Genomic DNA, 22,379 nt, shown 5'->3' with positions numbered 1-22,379 from the left:
AATAAACGCCCAAACGCAACTTTTTGTGAAGACCGTCGCACGGTAACTATAAAATATACCATACATATGGCCAAAAGGTAACCACGTCACTCAGAGGGGGAAATGCGCGTTCCCCATTCCCCAACATAGGGGAATTGAGTCATAGTGTTCACTAGATCTATAGGTCTGCAACACTCGGCGCTTAACGTTAACGGACCCGCGTGGTATAACAGTACTTGTAGCTGCAGTAGTCTCGGGATAAAGGATATTGAGGGACTAACCTGCCTTCATGGAGAATCTGATAGACTCACCCAAAGGTAGGTTCTAAACCACTGAGGTGTACTTTGGTAGTTAGTAGCTTGTGTTTGAGTATTTTAAGTATGGCGATATGTGTAGGAGTAGGTATCTACCACAGGAACACCTGTGGACTATTACACAAATTAGTTAGCCTTCTTTACAGTTCGTGAAGGAATATCAGTTGCGGAGGTACACGTGCTAATATGTTGGTATATGAGAATGTCCTCATGGGATGGTAATATGGAATTTTAGTTATCTTAGGAAATTGCATCATAAAGTTTGATAAGAATACAAAATGGATTTTTTCATTGCTACAGGTTATTGTTACAAGTTGTAAATAGCCCAATTATTCTAAGAACATTGCAAATACTTATGCTAATACAATTGCAACGGGCACAATACTCAGCCATATGGAGTTCGTTCTGACCTTTTTCTTTACATCTTAACCGTAAATGTGTGTCTGATGTTTCTAGGACAGGGCTTGGGGCAGAACTATTGTTAGGAAAATATTCACCGAGAAGAGTGGTAGCGTGGCGTTTTTAGAATTTTACCTTCTCCTGACATTTTAATGTTTTCATTTTGCCATGACAATAGGTAAACACAACTCGCGGAGGGGTTTTTGTTTGAAACGCTATGGTTGGTTTGTACAGTGTTGTCGATATTTGCAAACTGTATTGGTGTCGTGTACCTGCTTGATACATACATGTACCAGTCACAGGATTTGCATGTATGATATGGTGTTTGGCACAGTTGGTTTATCATGGATTGGCAATGGCCCAGTTTACCCAATGGTAGCAGCAAAACTGTATTTAGGAATACTAGTATACAAGTAAATACATGTAGGGTAGTTTGCATTTAGCACAGCGTTGTCACAACTATATATTTAACAAACGTTATATTATGTGGTCTGCGACAAGGTGCCGTATATAATCACTATTGTGTGTATTGTTCACATGTAAGAACTTATCTCAACAATGAAACAAAGAGTTTGGTACCGTTGGTTTATCATGGATTGTTAATGTCCTTGTTTCATGCAGCATCATGTACTGCCTAATATATATTTCTTCTTAGATTTGATAACATTGTATATAGGAAAATACATGTATGGTATTTTGCATTCACGACAACGTTGTCACAACTATTATCAAACCGTATATTATGTGGTCTGCGGCAAGGTGTTGTATATAATCACTACTCTTCTCATGTAAGAAGTATATCAACAATGAAAGAATATAAAAAGGTCTTGTGATGACAAGCCCGGTGAAGGAATATACAGAATGTGGTTGCACTTTACATGGTTATCTCTAACAGTGTGAGCATGCCAAAAGAAAACTACCAACACTATTGGGTTTCTTTAGAGAATAAAACAACAAACACAGCTCAAGACAAATCCCTAAAAATGTCTGTAATGTAAGCAGCTACTGCAGGTTCTTCGAATGTTGTACACCTCATCTCACCATGCGATGCTAATTGCTTATCAGCGGCCTTTGAACACCGTGGACGTTGTATCTGGCAAGATATGGACAGTTCCAGTAGTTCTTTGACCAGTGATACGCCACAGCAAACATAGATAAACCAGCGACTGTGACTGTTGAACGTACTCCCGCAAGCATATGCCTAGTGATCAATCCACTTGTGTCAATATTGACGTTGCTTGGTTAAGGATACGTATCACACTATCATTCAGGTCAACGTGCCTATAGGTAGGTAAATATTTACTTATACCATCCTTCTATGTAGGTAGCTCTTTTAGAGAAGGACAATCTTACCCATTTTAGTTTTGATACACAATGCCATTTAGAAATTGGTCAAAAGTAACACATGTTATATCTGGGATTACACTGTGTCAGTAAAGTACTGATTCTAGTACTTTTGTTGGGTTGAGTCCCATCCAGGTCTGTACCCAAACTCTCAGAGTCAAGCACCAAATCAGCAGCACACATTTAAACAAGACTTAAAATAACGTCAGATGCACATCCATATGATATAAGCAATCCTTATAATATAGTTTAATATTACCTGAAATAGTAGTATTTAGTGCGTGATGTATGCCAGTTATAAGAACACACTCATGGATTCCAGCTGAATGTGGGTAAGCTATTTGTAAGATGCTTTACTGCATTTGCTTGTGACTGAGCCTGTCCTACGAGTAGTGCAACAAACTCCTTAAAAACTTGGTGGTAAATGTTGAAAAGCAGACAGAAAATAACTCATCTGTGGCCGCAGTTGCTGAAAGTGTAGAAAGAAATAACTACTTTAAGAGTGTTCCATGCTGAATGGTGTGGAAATGGTTGGTTTGTTATCAGAACCAGCCCTGCCTTTTGCAGATAACACTTCATAAACTATTACAACTAAGGATCTTCCTATGTAAACAATTTCGTATGTGTGCCTGTCATAAATTTGTGTATATTCATTTTTTGTAAGTCATTATCACTGGCTCGTATTATGGAATTGCCAGTTCCAGAGTAAGATTTCACATTTTGTGGGCATTTGGAGCCGATTATTGAGTAAAACGAAACATTGCACCTGACGTCAAACGGTTAACAAAGATACATGTATGTGGACCTTACAACTCGGTCGCATATCTAACATAAGTTGTTCATCTCTGCAAAATGTGTGTACTCTTTCACAGATAACTCAAACAATGGCTTTGTAATGGCATTTAGACATAAACATTATTGTTTGAGGTGTGTCTGTCTTGCTATTTTTATGTTCAGATAGTCTTACGAATGAATAGCTTTTTTGACATTTAATGATTAATCGCTTCATTCGAACTATCTTAATGGTCATATATTTTGTTAAACCCTCTGAAAACTTGGTAAGATACGTTTCCTTCAAGCCTCAGGAAGATTCTATGTTTGGTACTTTTGTTACCAGATATGCTGACACTTGCTAAGATTATGAAATTCATATTTCTTTATTATCTTCCCTGAGGTCCTTCAATATAGACATGGCGATAAAAGTTATGTTTTAGCGGAGACTGTGTTCTTTCGATTAGTTTCAACAATCTCTCTATAATCTTGTCCTTTTGACATTTGTTGTTGAACGTGACAGATGGTTGCTCGACACAGTAAGGTTATCTGTAGTTGAGTGCGTTTAATAGAGTTACTTATCAGTATCTCTCTTTATGTAACAAGAAGACGTACTAGATAGATTGCCGGTTAGTATCTTTCGTGCTTGGGTTGGACGAATTACAAACAATTACTTCATTAGATGTTCTGAAAATGATACGATAACAAGAACGGTCAATTCTATACAAGTGGGAATTAGCTGATTAATTATTGTGCAAATAAGAAGATAACAAGGTGATATCCTGAAGGTAAATTCTGTATCAACTGAGGATGAGTAAGCGCAGGTGGACCAGTAGTTTGGGATGACGTGTCTCAATGTCCTGAGTTGCCTCCCTTCGCTGCCAGGATCCAGTGTGGTTCGAAAGGAATGTATGCCCAAATCACGACCCTTGGTTTTCCCATCTGTCCTCTTTGAAATCACATTATTGGTTAAAGAAAAGTATGGTGATCAATCCTCAGGAATACATGTGAACACTAAAAACCGTAAGCAAAACTTACGTAATCAATAAACATTCTCATTTTCATACATAATATCTGCTGTAAGAATGGTTCATTGGACGACTTCGAATGTAATGTATTCATTAATCATACTCAAATAGTGATTATATTAGTTGTTTGGGAAAAGGTCAGCGTATCCTGCCTCACCGGTGGCACCCGTCACACACATCTGCAAAGCCAGGTCAAGTGTTCAATTCGAAAACACGAATGATGCAGGTAGCGAACAGCATCAGACAACTTCCTCCATCCCTATGTTTCCGATATGCTTGAAATTTCAAAAGTGTTTTGTCATCTAAACCTGGAACGTTTATAAATATTTGAGTTGCCAAGGCGCCAGAAACAGTCAGCGTTGGATATCATTACAACGCCGAAAGTCATCGTATTCTACACCGTTTTGCTAATATTAGAGATTGAGTTTCTTCCAATGGGACATTTCTACAATCTGTATCTCTGCAACTGAAATAACGTTCAAAGCGGTGTTAAACGTCTTATCACTCACTCACTCACTTATGCAAAATTCTCTTCTACATGTATTTAAAATTAATCATCATCCACATAAAAACGCAACAATCTGTCTCGAGTATCTACCGTAACAAGCCCCATTGGGCTTAATAGCAAAGTTGTTATCCGAATTATGTGAATGTTTCTCTGAAAATCAATAACATGTATGTATCATTTAACCATACAAGACAAGTAGCCTCTTTAAGTACACCATAAACACTGCCTCCATGCTGGTCAGGGAATCCCACTGGTCAAAGTAGCTCGTTAGTACCATCGTTAGCAGGATGGATGATCGACGTTCGTATATAAAACGTGTGCTTTAACAGGCTTGTGTTTCTAGCACCAAAACAATCAGTACATTATTACTTTTACAGCTGTTCTGTGTATTGGTCACTTGTATTAACACTGCAATGCATTCTTCATGTACAACAGATGTATATGTGAGACTGTGTCCAACTGTATATTTACTTACATGTGGGGATGTTCGATAATCTTTACATTAGTGTGTGTAGCTAAAATTGGAGTTACTTTCCCTCTCTTGTGGTCTAGGTTTTAATACTCTAATTCTGAACCTAAAAGCCATACTTCACGAGTACTATAGATACATATTGGGAAATTACTCAACACGGTTTAACATAAAAGTATTATAATATACAGTAATCTTGGTATCCAACGAACACGCTTATATGGAACAGACGGATATATAATGAGGGAAAAAATAAGGGATCACATGAAAAGACAAGTGTTCCTATATTTTTTCCAAGGTTTCTTCACAAGCTTTGTATCGCATAGCTTGTGAAGAAACCTGGGAAAAAAATAAGGGACCACTTGTGTTTTCATGTTATCCCTTATTTTTTTCCCTCAGTATAATAAAGTGTTTTGGCGCGGCTACTTGCTGTACATTTTAGTCGCAATGCGTATAACGAACAACGGTTATAACGAACTAAATGTAGAGGTCCTTTAAGCTGGTTTTGCCATAGCTTATTGTATCTTTATATCATCCTCTGTAAATACTTGTACCACACAAAGATAAAACTTTCAATGAGAAACATAATATTTTGGCAAATGGATAATGATATTTACGCATTTCGTTTTAATATTTCGTAGTCATCCAGCTAGGATCCCCCAACTTACTGTGACCTCATCGTGTAGAGGAAGATGCGGGTCTCCTTCTATTCACTGTTACGTCAGAAACAGGTTACTTCAGTATTTAATACCTGATCCCGAATGTTGATGATGAGAGTTTAGTTTATGATTGGGGGCGGCGGGGTAGCCTAGTGGTTAAAGCGTTGGCTCCTCACGCCGAAGACCCGGGTTCGAATCCCCACATGGGTACAATGTGTGAAGCCCATTTCTGGTGTTCCTCGCCGTGATGTTGCTTGAATATTGCTAAAAGCGGCGTAAAACCAAACTCAGTCAGTAGTTTATGATTGTGTTACTGCACAACTTGACAATGGACTAACGTCACATGTATCTGAAGACTCCCGTTGAACGGCAGTTAACACCTGAAGTATACAATTATATCTTCAATCTGGAATACTGTTTAAAATTTTAATCATACAAATGTTTCAGGTCATCCAGCATGTCCAGCTAACAATTATATGTGTGAAAAATGTGGCGCAATCAATATCATTATTGTTGCTACAGCAAATTATTTTTCATTTCAAATAACAAATGGTCACATCACATGGAACTCAATGTTCAGTAAATGTCTCAGCTGAATACACAAAACTAAGTCATGCGCATCATTGGCAAATGGTAAACCACTGAATATATTTCCGCTACAAGCATAATCCATTTAAACACACAGCCTATATTTTTATTTCATTATGACAAATAATAACTAAATTTGGGAAACACTGATGTAACGTAAAATTAGAAGTACGCTTCCTTGACAAGAACTAAACATAGAATATTGGATCGTACAATCGATTACTTTCAACAACGGATAAATATGTGTCATTATTTGGTTTTGTTATCGGTATAAATGCGATAAAAAACATGTTTATTATTTTAGTACATGGAGAATCACTGAGCCATAACCGTTAATTTTTTCACATGGATATGTGACACCAATGGTTCAAGGGCACATTGTTTTTTCTTCCTCATTCGCATATAGATAACTCGTAGACATGCTAAACTTAAACGTTAGGAAGTCATGAATATTTTGAAATATTTTTTATGAAATTGTTTTCATTACAACATAATTCCAAAACACATTATTATTGTTCAGTAATCGTATTAGTATGTTTACATACAAACATGACGTGGTCATTCAACAAACTACGACGAATGATGATGTCTCTATGGATGGTTTATGCACGCCGAGGGAGATCTGTGCAAATAACGGTAAGATTAATTATACTAAGATGCATCATAATCTGTATTTGATGTTGTACAAACTGCCACTGGTGGGCAGACACCGCTCAACGTATTGACAATACCCGGCATCGTGACTATTTGATGCTAATTCATCAACACATGCTCCTGATGTTGTCGGAATCGTAACATGGACTTATTTCATAGCATTGCTCTTAGGGCAGCATCTTTATTGTTTGTGTTTCTCACCGCCCGACCGACCCTTCTAATTTTATTGCCGCCCCCCCAAAAAAAAACAACAACAAACATTAAACAAACACAAAAACACCAACGTTTTTTTCATTCCAACACCGCCGACTCGAACCTAAAACGTACTGCCTCGTCATATAAATGTTTATCTATCTCAAATGTTTTAAGCAGTCGCTGCCAAAGAACGCGAGAAATTGTAAGAACGCGAGAAATTGTAATAAGAATTACAATAAATGAGAATCAAGAACATTATTCGGACAATTTTGTGTTTATTAAGTTAAAGGATGTTCTGTAACGTTTACATTCTACTTGATTCTGCCGCAAAAAAGTCTACAGCCAACAGTTAACAGGACCTGCTATCAGAGAGTTTTAACTTTTATTGACATTTCAGATTTGTCTTGATCATCCCAAAACCTTGTATCGCTTCGATACCTCATAGGGCTGATATCAATACAATAGACAGCATGACAATTCTTTAAGACCATTGTGACGTCATGTCTACCATTGCTAAGAACGAGGTAAAACAATACTCACTCACTGCTGATAATTACGGCAAATGATGATATATATATATATATATATATATATATATATATATATATATATATATATATATATATATGACTACAGGCTTACCTTGTATCTCTTTTGCCAGGACCCAGAACATTTGTCAATATTAACATGTTTATATGGCTTACAAGTTTTAAAGGAGTGACCTGTAATAATATTATCTGGTTTCAGTCCCAAAGCATAAAACATCATTTACGAGATACAACCTGTTCTAACATGCAACATTCTCCCCTAACTCATTTTGATGAGCATCTCTATAGTGCACGACGTGGTTGCAGAAGCCAGCCTTGGTGCTGGTAGTGGTGCCTCGTTGCACGCTTTAATTTGATACGCTCTTTTTAAGTTTTATTTTATAAACTTCATTACAGATCTGAAATCATCTTTCTTAAGTATTATGCAACATTGCTCGTTGGAGTACCAGAATGGATTGCTGCTGGTCTTATAAATACTGAAATATATATGTAATATGATAATATAATAAGTTTGTCTTTGATGGAAATGTAGTTAATCCTTCATTTAAACCTTAACACCTCGTAAATCAGATAATGAATGTTTATTGCAGTAATAACGCTGTTTTATTGATATGAGCTTTAATGGCAGTTAAACACCTGCAAAAACCAATTAATTGTAAGTATCCTTCATAATCTTCATAATACATCTACTGTATTGCTCTATCTTATAGAGGCATAGCCATGGCCAGTTTTATTATCCCTGTGATCGTATGTAAGTGAGCGTTTTATTGATAGTAGACATGTCGGTAGATACCGAAACGTTTTACCAAAACAGCGACTTCGAGAGAGGCCGCAGTGGTGAAGTGGATACGGCAACCGCCCGCAAAGGTAAAGACCAATGGTTTGATCCTATACAATAATACATTAAAATATGGTACGTGATGTTTCCCTTCCTGGTGCTTGGTATCATGATGTGTGACGTGTTCATGTTGGGTTATGGCATGCTGTTATCTCACCGAGCTGTCAGGCTTGGTACATGCAGCCACACACGTACACACACCAACACACACGTACACACACCAACACATACGCGCGTACACGCATGCACATCACACGTGCACATACACACGGACATCCACAGCACGCATACATGCTACATGAAAACTACCCGTGAAGGTCCGGGTTAGAATGAGCCTTCAGTAACCCAAGCTTGTCGTAAGAGGTGACTAACGGGATCGGGTGGTCAGGCTTGCTGGCTTGGTTGACACATGTCATCGTATCCCAGTTGCGCAGATCGATGCTCACGCTGTTGATCACTGGATTGTCTAGTCCAGACTCGATTATTTACAGACCGCCACCATATAGCTGGAATAGTGCTGAGTGCGGCGTAAAACTAAACTCACACACACACATGAAACCTAGATACACCTCACCACTGACACTTTTACTCGGGTCATGCTCTATTCCACATGGGGGCGGTGGGTTAGCCTAGTGGTTAAAGTGTCCGCTCGTCACACTGAAGACCCGAGTGCTATTCCCCACATGTGTGAAGCGTATTTCTTGTGTCCTCAGCCGTGATATTGCTGGAATATTGCTAATCTCCAACAACCGGATTAGGAAACTAAAACATGAAACGTGAATGGAACTCGCCAAGCCCGCCAGATGACGTCGACTTTGTCCCCTTAAGGAATAAACAACTACACATATGTTCTATATATTCTATTCACACTTTGCTAAGGATCAAATCATGGATTCAACAGAAAACTATTCTGTGGGGTCAAATTTGGTTTAAATACATTAGCTTATTTTAAGCATGGATCTCAGGTTTCAGTATGTCATTGCATCTTGTGGATCCTATATCTGCTATTGACATGTGTTATATGTGTTTGGTGCCATGAAAACCATTTTCATGGTTACTCATGTATCAAGTGCATAAGGTTAGATTAAAGTCACTATTTGCCTAATGAGGGATTACCATATTATTATTTATCCATATTTAAATGGATTCGATTTCAAATTATAAATCTACGTTTAAGTCAAGTTGTGAATTTTTGTGATCCTTAGTAAAATGTGAGTTGTATATATTGATTCACCTTTCAGCTAAAAGTATAATCATATTCACTAAAAATAATAATTTCCTGAATGAGTTCTGCAAAACCATATTTTATATTATTTGGGCCTGAAATTACACTTTCATTGATGGATCTAAACAATCAGTAATTAGCAGTGTCATGTAAATATAAAATTCTCACACACTGCGTGGTCAGCAAGCGTCCTGTGGTCACCAAATTGTTTAATTTCTCTCTTTTCACATTTTGATGGGATTGCCTGACTACTCTACTGTATGGCCATACAGCACAAACATCAAGATAGTCAACCAGTCTTTAATGGCATGAAGTCGACATCATCCAAAACCTATCAAAGATCAGTTAAAAATTCACCCATGAGTTACTTTTTCCTCTACTATATAGAAGGAGGGCGCAAAATGCTGAATAGGATCTTTTATGCTGCCGTATGTGGTTTATAAACCGACACATTTAAGATTGGAATGTTGTTACCGAAAACGTCATTGCGTATACATTGCGATTCTATCATAGATCATTTGCATTGGAATAAAGGTAAAAGCGCTAAAACAGACCCTTTTGCCATCAACCAAGGCGAGAAAGTGAACATCCGGGTTATTTACGGCGCCACCTGTCGTGTAAAGGGGAGTAAACATGGGACCAAAGACAGACAGCACCCAGACACGAGGCATTAAACTGCAAACGATTGCAACAAATGCCCTGCTGTTGATAGAAATGAAGGTTATAGAGATACACACAGCAAGGTGTTTTAATGATAGGCGGTTCTGTACAGGTGTTGGAAACCGTCCTGTTTCAGAATTTTTATTTGTTCCTAAAACAACTTTCAACTTCATTGTACACTGGACGGGGTGTTCTCATTGACCCACCACCTGTTGTTCTAGGTGGGCACATCACTGAAGCGGAATGATGCTTTTGACAATAGATGTCAAAATAGAAATTTTGATCCTGTGAAATAAGTTCGAAAACTACTGTGATTACTACTCACCTTGTTCGTGAACCTTTTGTTATGTCCCCATAACTAGAGCCTGTTAGCGTGAATTTGTGGATTGAAGGAATCATTCCCAGGATCCAGTGGAAGATATTTTTGCTGGTTTTTAAAAAGTCGATTATTGATCACATGAAGAAACAGGGCCGGATACAGCTTTTTGAGAAAGTGGGGGTGCACACTATTGAGAATGGTGGGGTGAACATTTTCACGAGAGTATCAATGGTCATTCAATAAACTTTCAGGACAAAGTGTGTGTGTGGGGGTGTGGGGTGTGGGTGTGTGTGTGTGTGTGTGTGTGTGTGTGTGCGCACCAAATGATTATCCACACTCTTTATAAATCAGAGTAGGTTAGTGAGTATTTGTTTTACTCTGCCTTCAGGAATATTCTAGAAACTTCACGATCGGGAATACCGGGCTTTGCATATTCTACCCATGTTAGGAATCGAACCAGGACTTTGGCGTGACGAGGGACCACGTTAACCACTTACCTATTCCGCAATGTTAGAACTTCAAATATTTCTGTCCCACAACAAGCAATATACCTCATGGGAACTTCAATCATGAAAGTTGTTTCGTAAATAACATGTGAAAGTTCCATGTTATTAATCAGACAAAGCAGGGTTTGGAATGAGGTGAAACCCCAAACAGATAATTCCAGCTCGTTATCGTGTAACCAATACCTTCCATAAATTGCTTCCATGAAAACAAGCCCAGCAAGGCACCTAGTTTCGCTTCCTGTTACTGGGCCACGGGGTGGAAACGATATTGTACCATAGTATGTCCTAAATGTTATTTCTGGTGGTGATGTGGGCAGATAAACAGGACCGTGATGGTATCACACTGAGCCATTACCTGTCTAACTGATACACAGCTTTCTGTTGGGGATCGCTGTTGGCACCTCCTGAGTCTCATGCCTCATCCTGACTCTCTTAGTCAGTCGAGTTGAAAATTAAGACTTGTACGCATTCAACATCTGCTGCCAAAGAAATGGTTAATCTGAGACCTGCGCTTCTTGTTCAGGAAATACGGTCATGACTGTTCTCTTCTTTCAATTGCTACTCGTTACGCAGCAATATACGTAAGAACAGTCTATATTTTGTTCGTCTTATTACCGTTGAGTGTTTATTCATGATAACACCGCGGTATGAGCCTCTCCATGTTGCCTCGGAGCCTCACCATGTTGTAATGGATATTAATGATCACATCGTTACCAATGATGACGAATCATCTTCATCCAGGTGTGTGAACTCGCATAGGAGCCGAACATGACAGCTTTATTCTTCTTACATATATAATTAAAATCATTATTTCATGTTCATATAATTCCGAATGGCATCCTCAATTCCTAAAGCATATATCTTGAAGCATAATTGTAAAGCATTGTGCCCGTTACACTAATGATATGGCGCTGTGCTGTTGGTGCTAGAGATTTCACTTGCCGTATTGGAGATCCGAGTTATGTCCCATGCTTTCTATGGTTACAATATGGTAAACTCATTCATAGGTTCCAACGCAATGAATTCAATGGAATGATGCTTAAAACGTCGTAAATTATTAAATATAATATACATTTTCTTGAATATATTGTCGATTTATACAGGGTTGGGAAATTGGTAGTCCAGCAAACTAACATTGACTGACTGACTGACTGAGTTTAGTTTTACGCCCTATTAGCAATATTCCAGCAATGTCACGGCGGGGGACACCAGAAATGGGCTTAACACATTGTGTCCATGTGGGGAATCGAACCCGGGTCTTCGGCCAACGCTTTAACCACTAGGCTACCCCACCGCCCCTCAAACTAACACCTTGCTATAATGTTTACCTGTTTCAAAATACTGTCCCAGGACCCATTGTTCGATTCATACAGCGCCCCATTGGTACTTTGAACCGTGATGGGGCGTGGGGTAGCTAAGTGGTTAAAGCGCTGGCTCGTTACGTCAAAGACCCGGGTTCGATTCCCCACGTGGGTACAATGTGTGAAGCCCGTTATTGGTGTCCTCCGCCGTTGTATTGCTGTAATATTGCTAAAAGCGGCGTAAAACCTAAACCTCACTTACTCACTCTGAACCGTGCCCTATATAGTCAACTGCGGTTACAACGAACTCTAAAGGACAAGTAATTTTAGTTCGATATAATCGTAGTTCGTTGTGCACATGTCGACTACAATGTATAGGAAGTGGCCTGGGCAAAAGGAAGTTATTTCTGTCAGTTCCTTATAAGCGTGTTCCTTACAAACGTAGTTACTGTACCTCCGATGTCCAGGATTTATATTAGTGTCCGACGTACACTTTAAGCCTTATAGACAACTTTATTACACCCGTAGCGGCCTGTAAGTAGACACATTACGTTCTTGGAACCTATGGTTATCCAGAAACCCCGAAAAAACTTCCAAAAACCCTTTAAAAGGAAATTTATTCATTCAAAGATATTTTCCATTATACACTGTTTATGTACTCTTAAAAATGTCTTGGTGAATCCAAAGATTCTATTAATAGACCCTTTTACGCTGATTCTTTTAAAGATTCTATTATTGGCCACATTAAACACCTGTCTACATCGCATTTGACGTATCAACGAGCCTCAACAGTACTGGAGTGCTTTCTCTCACTGTCTTATTTTCTGACTTTTTTTTAACAATTTGCATCAAACTAATGCAAGGGCGATGAAGTAAATTCAAGTTTTATTCGAATTCCGGACATTGTGTTGTTTAGAAGCCTATCAAATCGCAATAAACTCTTACTTAATTTGACTTAGATCGTAAACAGCTGCTACAAAACGTGATATACAAGCATCTTGTTCGATTGCCGCCTCTTCGCAATAATGGATGTTTAGCGCCACATTCACAGTAATGATGGTAAGTACTGTCGGTGTAGGGAGCTTCTCAGATAGCGAGTTGCGAGTTTCCAAAGGGCTTAATGTCGGTTTCATTAGTCGTATTCCAAGTATTTCTCACAGTGTGTTCGCACCTGTTGTTTTAATCGAATAGACTCGTTTGAAGATTCACGTTGAGGGATTGCATGCTCCACAGTGGAAGGTACACGTTATCGCATCTGGATTGCTATTGTGATAATTGCTGTAATCAATGTGGGCTATGGAACTATGTTCGCGATAAAACACGTAGTTACGCAAAGGCGTGCATTCGAAGTTTCTTTAACCTCTCTGTGTACCGTAACGCCCATATATATTTACATTAAAAGAGTGGTCAAAGGAATATTATGTTTGCAGAAGTTTTGGTGTTAATTCTTTGTAATTTTGGAGATCAATCTTGTTTGACGATAAAGATAGACGATAGAGGTAATGTAGACGATGGATTGCAATTACAGATACGTATGTACGTTCCTTCCGTCTCTGCAAGAAACGTATAACCAAATTGTCCAAGGCGTCGCATTTCGCTCTTGGTTCGAATCCCGGTTAACACTGATTATGTTTCAAGGTTTGGCAGTACCACGCACACGGTTTCAAGTGGTAAACGTTTAACGTCATCACAACTACGGACTTAAACCTAAAAACTTACTCACTCAATTACTCCTGATACTAGTAAGCGTGATGATATCTAAAAGGTGATGTCAGAATTATTTACATTAGGTTTCACCAATATATAGTAGGACCAGAAATTATTGAGAATTTTAGGAATATGTTTGATTGGATTTCTAGTATAAAGCAACCTTGACCAGCTATCAAGTGCTTGGTTTCATTCAAGAGAGACAACTCCGTTAATCCTTTTCCATTAGTTTGTGAAGAGTTATCCCCTTTGTTTACTTGCAAGCAGACGACATTTTCAGTGATCCTCAGTATGGATGATTTAGAGAAGAGGAAGTTGATTTTAGAGTATTATAACAAGGACATCAGATCAGCTAAAGTGATTTCAAGTAGAACAGGCATCCCTTTGTCCACTGTTTATCGTGTTTTGAAAAATATTGCAAATGGATATGGCATTGAGCACCAGGGAGGCGCAGGTAGGCCCAGAAAATTGACTGTCGGTGACAGGAGGAGGCTTGGTATTCTTGTTTCTAAAAACAAACGAAGGAGTTTAGAAACTTAAGGCTGGATATGATTGATAGAGGAACTGTGGCTGTCTGTAAGGAGACAATTAGAACTGAGCTGCATGCAATGGGTTGGCAGAAAAGTCGAGGAATTCCATCACCGACCATGAAACCTGAACAAAAAAGGAGCGAAGGTTGAACTGGTGCTTACAGCATAGAAATTTTAACTGGGACAATGTGATTTTCTCAGATGAAAGTTCTGTGTGGTTGTTTCCTAATACACTGAAATTCTGGACCAAACAAACTGAAAAACCTTTGTATCAGCGCCCAAAGTACAGTCCGAAATTTAACGTGTGGGGTGGCATATCTGTGTTAGGGGCAACGCCCCTCTGTGTATTTGAAGGGAATATGAACAGTGAGCGGTACACAGATATTCTCGAAGGACATTTACTTCCATCTGCTCACGTGCTCTTTGGAAATCTTTGGATTTTCCAGCAGGACAACGACCCAAAACATCGTTCAAAGCATTCACAGGCCTGGTTTCGGACCCAAAATATGACATTATTAGATTGGCCAAGCTATAGCCCTGACCTAAATCCAATAGAAAATGTTTGGGGACTTATGAAGGAAAGTGTCAATAAGAAAATTCTGACAAATATTGCTGAAATGTAAGAAGAGGTGGTCCGATATTGGGACAGCATGGACCACGACTTTCTAACATAACTTCTTTGATAAGTAGTATGCCCCGCCGCATTGAAGCCAGCATTGCTGCCCATGGTGACTTGACAAAATACTAACTGTTCACCTGTCTTTGAATCTGGAGTTATGTTCTGCTAATATTCACATTTAATACGTGAGTAATGAGTGAACATTTAAAAGGAAAATACAATCTTTAAATTCTCAATAATTTCTGGTTGTACTGAATACCAACAGTTATTTGAATAATACATTACATACATAGTAGTGTTATGCTGTTGTCTGTGTCATCGGGGAGTAGTGTTATGCTGTTGTCTGTGTCATCGAGGAGTAGTGTTATGCTGTTGTCTGTGTCATCGGGGAGTAGTGTTATGCTGTTGTCTGTGTCAGCGAGGAGTAGTGTTATGCTCTGTGGGTCATCGAGGAGTAGTGTTATGCTGTTGTCTGTGTCATCGAGGAGTAGTGTTATGCTGTTGTCTGTGTCATCGAGGAGTAGTGTTATGCTGTTGTCTCTGTCATCGAGGAGTAGTGTTATGCTGTGGTCTGTGTCATCGAGGAGTAGTGTTATGCTGTTGTCTGTGTCATCGAGGAGTAGTGTTATGCTGTTGTCTGTGTCATCGAGGAGTAGTGTTATCCTGTTGTCTGTGTCATCGAGGAGTAGTGTTATGCTGTTGTCTGTGTCATCGAGGAGAGTAGTGTTATGCTGTTGTCTGTGTCATCGAGGAGTAGTGTTATGCTGTTGTCTGTGTCATCGAGGAGTAGTGTTATGCTGTTGTCTGTGTCATCGAGGAGTAGTGTTATGCTGTTGTCTGTGTCATCGAGGAGTAGTGTTATGCTGTTGTCTGTGTCATCGAGGAGTAGTGTTATGCTGTTGTGTGTGTCATCGAGGTCATCGAGGAGTAGTGTTATGCTGTTGTCTGTGTCATCGAGGAGTAGTGTTATGCTGTTGTCTGTGTCATCGAGGAGTAGTGTTATGCTGTTGTCTGTGTCATCGAGGAGTAGTGTTATGCTGTTGTCTGTGTCATCGAGGAGTAGTGTTATGCTGTTGTCTGTGTCATCGAGGAGTAGTGTTATGCTGTTGTCTGTGTCATCGAGGAGTAGTGTTATGCTGTTGTCTGTGTCATCGAGGAGTAGTGTTATGCTGTTGTCTGTGTCATCGAGGAGTAGTGTTATGCTGTTGTCTGTGTCATGGAAGAGTAGTGTTATGCTGTTGTCTGTGTCATCGAGGAGTAGTGTTATGCTGTTGTCTCGAGGAGTGTCATCGAGGAGTAGTGTTATGTGTTGTCTGTGTTAGGAGTAGTGCTGTTGTCTGTGTCATCGAGGAGTAGTGTTATGCTGTGGTCTGTGTCATCGAGGAGTAGTGTTATGGTGTTGTCTGTGTTATCGAGGGTAGTGTTAGTGTGTCATATGCTGTTGTTGTCTGTGTCATCGAGGAGTAGTGTTATTCTGTTGTCTCTGTCATCGAGGAGTGTAGTTGTTGTCATCGAGGAGTAGTGTTATGCTGTTGTCTGTGTCATCGAGGAGTAGTGTTATTCTGTTTTCTGTGTCATCCAGGAGTAGTGTTATGCTGTTGTCTGTGTCATCCACATTTACGATGTCGTATTCAGAAACAGTTCATCAATATATCGCAATCTCAAACTAAATAATAACTACATAATGATATTAAAACATGTCAATAGTTACATTATTCACCCTCAAAACAAAAACGTCAGTTGAATGTCAGATGATGAAGACATACGGTGGATATGCCTGCACTAGGTTTTTGATTCGGTATATCGGTTTAAATTTTCATATCTATAATACTCAACCTTACATAAAAGTTTACATTCAGCTGGATCACCTTCAGAAAGGCCAAGCACTATGCATCGTTTGTGCTCGTAAATCAATGCATTGTTACAAATTGTATTCAGCATATTGACACAGTAAATGTTATTTGTGAAATACTATGGCAATTATCGATTTATGCGAAGAACACTTTAAGTGCTTAATATAATGCATTTTTTCATAATACAGCATCATGACCTCGTAGTACATGTGCCCGTGTTTTGTTCAGATGAACGATTCACCTGCCCTTGCATGTGTTTGAGACAGGGGCAGGATAAGCTCACCTAGCAGCATCAGTGTTTGATGGTGATTTATGAACACATGCTTATGATACAATCAGAACCTCACTATGAAATCGCACAATGTTCTCAGCAAAGTCTTTACATTTGACTGGTTTCGTGTTTTTTATCGACTGACGCTCACTAGCTTCAGACTAAACCTCCTTTACGTCTTTCACCGTGGTGTTTACATGTTTACGTTCGCCGTGAAAGCATTTTGTGTCTCTGACATGGTTCTAAACCCTCCTCAATCATCTCATGCCCACATGAATATCAGGGCTTTGAGAGCATGGTTGGTGTTGCTGTTGGAGCAGGAGACTCGTATATGGTTTACTTAGGGCAGTGCACTCTACCGAAGACGGTCCGAAGTTTCTGTGCAGGTGTACTACCAAATGTCGACGAAGAGCCGAGTTGTAGGTTCAAGGATTCCAGGCAGTTGAAGGAACGCCGACTGTCGGAAGCTGGGGTCGGTCTTTGGCAGACAGGCGGTGTGTTCACTGTTAGCGGAGATAAACACGTCACATGATTCTCGTTCGGTCACTGGAACCAATCAAAGACTAACGCGAAGCGAACAATGCCACCTGGATTTCATTCTCACGGACAAAGCTTCACGCAGGTCGCAGTAGTTCTACATTTCACCATTCTATACCTGTTCTGCAGTGCGTGGAGTTGGTAGATTTGGTTTTGACAGGAAATATTTGGTTTTTGAATTGAATATAGCCACCAGATGGTGTGTCTATCTCCGTCCGGTGTGGAGATTTATGAGGTGTTACTTAGGCGTTATTGGAGGTGTGAGAATTAACGAAGTTTTTAATCTTTTTACATTCCTGCCTCAATTTTACATCCCGTGTTCGTCAATGGGTCCAGTAGAGTATAGGGAGAGAAAAAAAATCTTGTTTCTTCCACACTTTCAGGAAGTGCTTCAATAATGCAGATTTCCAGGGAAAGGTATTCCTTTGTTGTTCTCGGGTAAATAAATGGATGAGAATGACAGGGAATGACAATATAAATAGATACATCTTTTATCTGCTGATGAGTGTTGTAGCTCTACTTTCATGACATGCTACCAGAGTTGTTTGAATGTATGATAAATAATATTAGATATGAATAAATTATGTCACATTTTAATTTGAAACTAGTTTAAAATATACATTCTTTGACGTACCTTTATAATTATCTTTTCAAATTACCTTTAGCCTTTCTTGAGATGTATTTGTCTTGTCACAGATGTAACAGTTTTTAATCAGCATTTAAAAATCCGACAAAATGGACGATGAAAACAAAACTGTCAGTTATTGATCAACTGTGTTGAAGGTAAGATTTAGTTTTACTGCTCATTAATTGGCATACAGTCAATTGTGTGCATTTTCATAAAGGTAATACAGCCCTTGCAACTCTACTCAGCGTTCAAGTTTTCGATACTTTTTCCTCATCTCCATAATAAATTTCAAATGTGAATACATTCTTTCCCTTGTTTCAGCATGCATAGATCCGTTCCACGTGGCTCGTGGGCATTCCCAGACAGCAACGGTATTTGGTGGAACCCGCTATTGCATTTACCTTGTAATTAGAGAATGAATATTATGTATTTACGTTGAAACAAATTGCTCAACATCTGACGGTTTATCTTCGACGGTGCCTTTCAGTCAGGTCATTGGGACCTGGAACAGGGTACTTCTGATAACAAATTTCTTGCCTGGTTCATTGTCGATGGTATTTAGTCGGAGGGATTACCTCTCTTGACGCTACCTCCTCGTCTAATTGAATACGTAAGCGTCGATCCAATTGCTTTAGTTACATAAGGCTTCCCGGTGGTGTTTACATGCCACCATTGCAGCGTCTGGTGTTTATGGAGCCGGGTAGAAAGGTTGGTTGATTGAGTTACTTGTGTTACACTTGTTGAATCATTGATATTACATAAGTAATGACTCACGCACATGTAGTATGTATTATGTGGAGCTGTACGAGTGCATTGAGTGTATTCTGCCCCACACGTATCAGTTCAGTTGCTCATTCGGGTTGGTATAAAGTTGCCTGCCAATTCTGACATGTGGCTTTCCCCATACGTCAATGCCTACCTGATATACCTGTCTTATCTCTGTCACATCAACCCAGAACATAAAATGATATTATTCCCATTCTGAGTTTTTAAGCATATAGCAGAATACCAATATAATTCTGAAAAAAATGTTCCTATCGAAAGCATTTCATTTAACAGGATAACACAAAACGAAAAACAGGAGGGGATGTTCCTATTGAAAGTATATTTTGTGTCAGGTCAGACACAAAATCAGAGACAGAGCTATGATGAAATTTTCCTGTTGCCACAGCCAGACACCTGTGATGGAATTTTCCTTTTGAAAGTATTAGTAAAGTCACAAAAAGTCACCTTATTTTTTATTATAAATGCAAATCGTCATTTTACATTAGAGCATGAAGAATGCGCTTACATCTGCGATATGGCATTAACCATCTTAAATTTTGATTTAAGAAACAAGAGTATACATCCATAGTTGAGCATTGCGAAACAAGACGTGTTTATTCGAAAGTGATGTACTTGATACGACGAACATAGTTTTGATTTAGACCTTGTGTACAATGTTGCAGTGATTGCTTTCAGACAGTTTTCTTACTGTTCTTAGTGTTCTGCCTTTACAATTTTGCCATTACAAGTGTGACTACAGGCTCCATTAAAAGTAGACACTGCCACAGATAATATCTCTACATAAAATAAGAAAACATTCAAACTTGTTCAGACTTCTTGTGAATTCCGTGTTACAAGCAATTAAGATACATAGCTTTTGTTAGTTAATGTCCACTGAGAAATCGTTGTATTTTTTCTATAATTGCTCGGATAGGTATAACGTATACTCACGATTCTACGAATATGTCAAGTCTTCTAAACATCAACGTCTTTTGTAAGGATCTTTTATGTCCATCAGAAAAATATCTGAGCGTAGGTTAATGCAAACCCTAATTCATAAAGTCATATTCCGAACCAATCGATCAATTTATCATAGATATAACTCGAATAACCAAGGTTATTTCGTTCTATTATTCTAGGAATGGACCACATGACAGGTTTACGTATGCACATACAAGGAATACGTTTGTAGATCCGTTTCAAAATAGAATCAACCTTGCATGTTTTGCACGTCCTCCACATTTTGCATGCGACCGCCCCAGTACATCTACCCAACGGATATGACGTCAATGCCAACTAAGTTCCCGGATGTGTCACGACCCGTTCTTTACCAAACTTGGGAATCATGGCCCCGGACGTAATAGCCAATCAAAGGAAGATGGGTTGTTTTTTTAAGGGTAGTATTGAAAATATAAATTCGTTTTACACAGTATAATTTAATTGTATTGAAAGGAACGAGAAGGGGCAATTATATTTAAATACATGGTTAGACGTAAGAGGACCGCAGTTCGTCATGAGTGAGAGGAACCGAAAAATGCAAGTATAAACGATGTTATATCTCAAATACCAATGACTATTTAAATAGATAGATAGATACAATTGGTAACACTGTAATTCATATATTATCAGCCTTCTAGTGGGAATTGTACTTGTATCTTCCAATCCGATTCGACTCTCGCAAATATAACTGTTTAACATGAACTGATCAAATATGCCTTCTGCTTTGTATCCAGATTTTTCCAACAAAAACACTGTTTAGATCATTTTGCCATTTACCCATACACACATAGCAGAGGTTCAACCAAATAGAAACATGCATCCTATACACCGCCTGACAATAATTATTCATAACTATACCAAACTGTTCTCAACCATACAACTTCCGTTAAGTGTTCCGTTACAGAATACGAATAAATACAGAATATATCTTTGTCCTAGAGTAATTAGTTTCTTCCTCTGAAAACATATTGTAGATGATTACTGAAACAAAACAAATCCAGGCTCATCACTTGATAAAGAATCTTTCATGTGCTATCTGCATGTTCCGCCTATGTTGGGAAGAAATGTCTATTTCACAGGCGAGATAACCAGACACATGAAGATGAGCACATGGACGACCTGTTGATTTCAGTGGTATCCCTCAAACAATCATTTGATTGTCGTATTCTGTTTTTCCTTCTCTCATCAGCTACGAAGTTAAAGATATCTTTCAAAACCGTCCATAGAGTCTCTTCGTGTTCTTCAGATAATAATTTACTTGCGATCTGATTACACGGTATTTTTTCATGTATCTGAGTGCGGTTGTGATACTGTCACAAAGGTGATAGTGTCTGGTTTGGTGGATTTTTTAAAAGTTATCCTGGCATTTGACATTTGAAAATACGTCTGATCATGATGTGGAGGCAGTTAAATAACCATCTCGCTTTGGATTTAACTCATGTTGGCATCGTGATAGTGTAACACAATATATTAGTGGTGGTCGAGTGACATACATTGAATATTAATAGTTAGGGGATCAGATTGTGATAACATGGGATTATTCGGAAAGAGTTTTCGTCAACAGTTAGAAGAATTTACAAGGATGATAACTTAAGGTGTCATTTCTATAGTATCAAAGACAAGTTGGTTTTAACATCATTATTCTTTCTATAATCTTCGCATAGAACGTTTTATTAAGATAGTTAGTATAACTATTGACAGAAAATCAATATAGATGTTGAAATTTCACTCGTTTGTCAAGCTATGTACAGTACCCGTAAGCAACGGTCTAACCTCTGTTTGGTTCAACTGTCAAATCTTTTAGGTATTTTCAGTTATCTTCAAATCTTCTGGGCATTTGTTTTATTACCTTTTGCATGTAAAACCTATTGGACCTGTGCACTCGTAAGCTTTTGAGAACCTAAAAAAAGAAATTTTCCCTTTCACACAATGATGCTCCTTGTTAACGTACGACGACCTTGATGGCCGTCGCATTTAAAACGATTCAGAAATGAGGGTTTTATACATTTTTCCTCTTTCATGTTATTTAGATTGCTAACAATTGACTGTAGATACGCCAGTATGAAGGCATTGACATCCTGATGCCTGAGAATAGATATACGTACATTTTGATCACTCACAATGTAACAGTGTTATAATGACGATTTATCATAAAAACATATTAT

At 38.7% G+C, this 22,379-nt stretch overlaps 1 protein-coding gene across 1 annotated transcript in view; it reads left to right on the top strand.

Annotated features, from left to right (window-relative positions):
- The first annotated feature begins 228 nt into the window (after nt 1–228).
- The window catches only part of LOC124270041 (innexin unc-9-like), a 168,092-nt gene continuing 145,941 nt past the window's right edge, over nt 229–22,379 (top strand). Inside the window, exon 1 of the mRNA XM_046705110.1 lies at nt 229–296. The gene's annotated coding sequence lies outside the window, so the exon portion shown is untranslated. The remainder of the gene's footprint in view (nt 297–22,379) is intronic.

Source organism: Haliotis rubra, unplaced genomic scaffold (assembly GCF_003918875.1).
Source record: "Haliotis rubra isolate DU_JTF1 unplaced genomic scaffold, ASM391887v1 Scf102, whole genome shotgun sequence".
NCBI lineage: Eukaryota > Metazoa > Mollusca > Gastropoda > Lepetellida > Haliotidae > Haliotis > Haliotis rubra.
The sequence above is the reverse complement of the archived record's forward strand: the minus strand, read 5'-3'. Positions and strand labels throughout refer to the sequence as shown.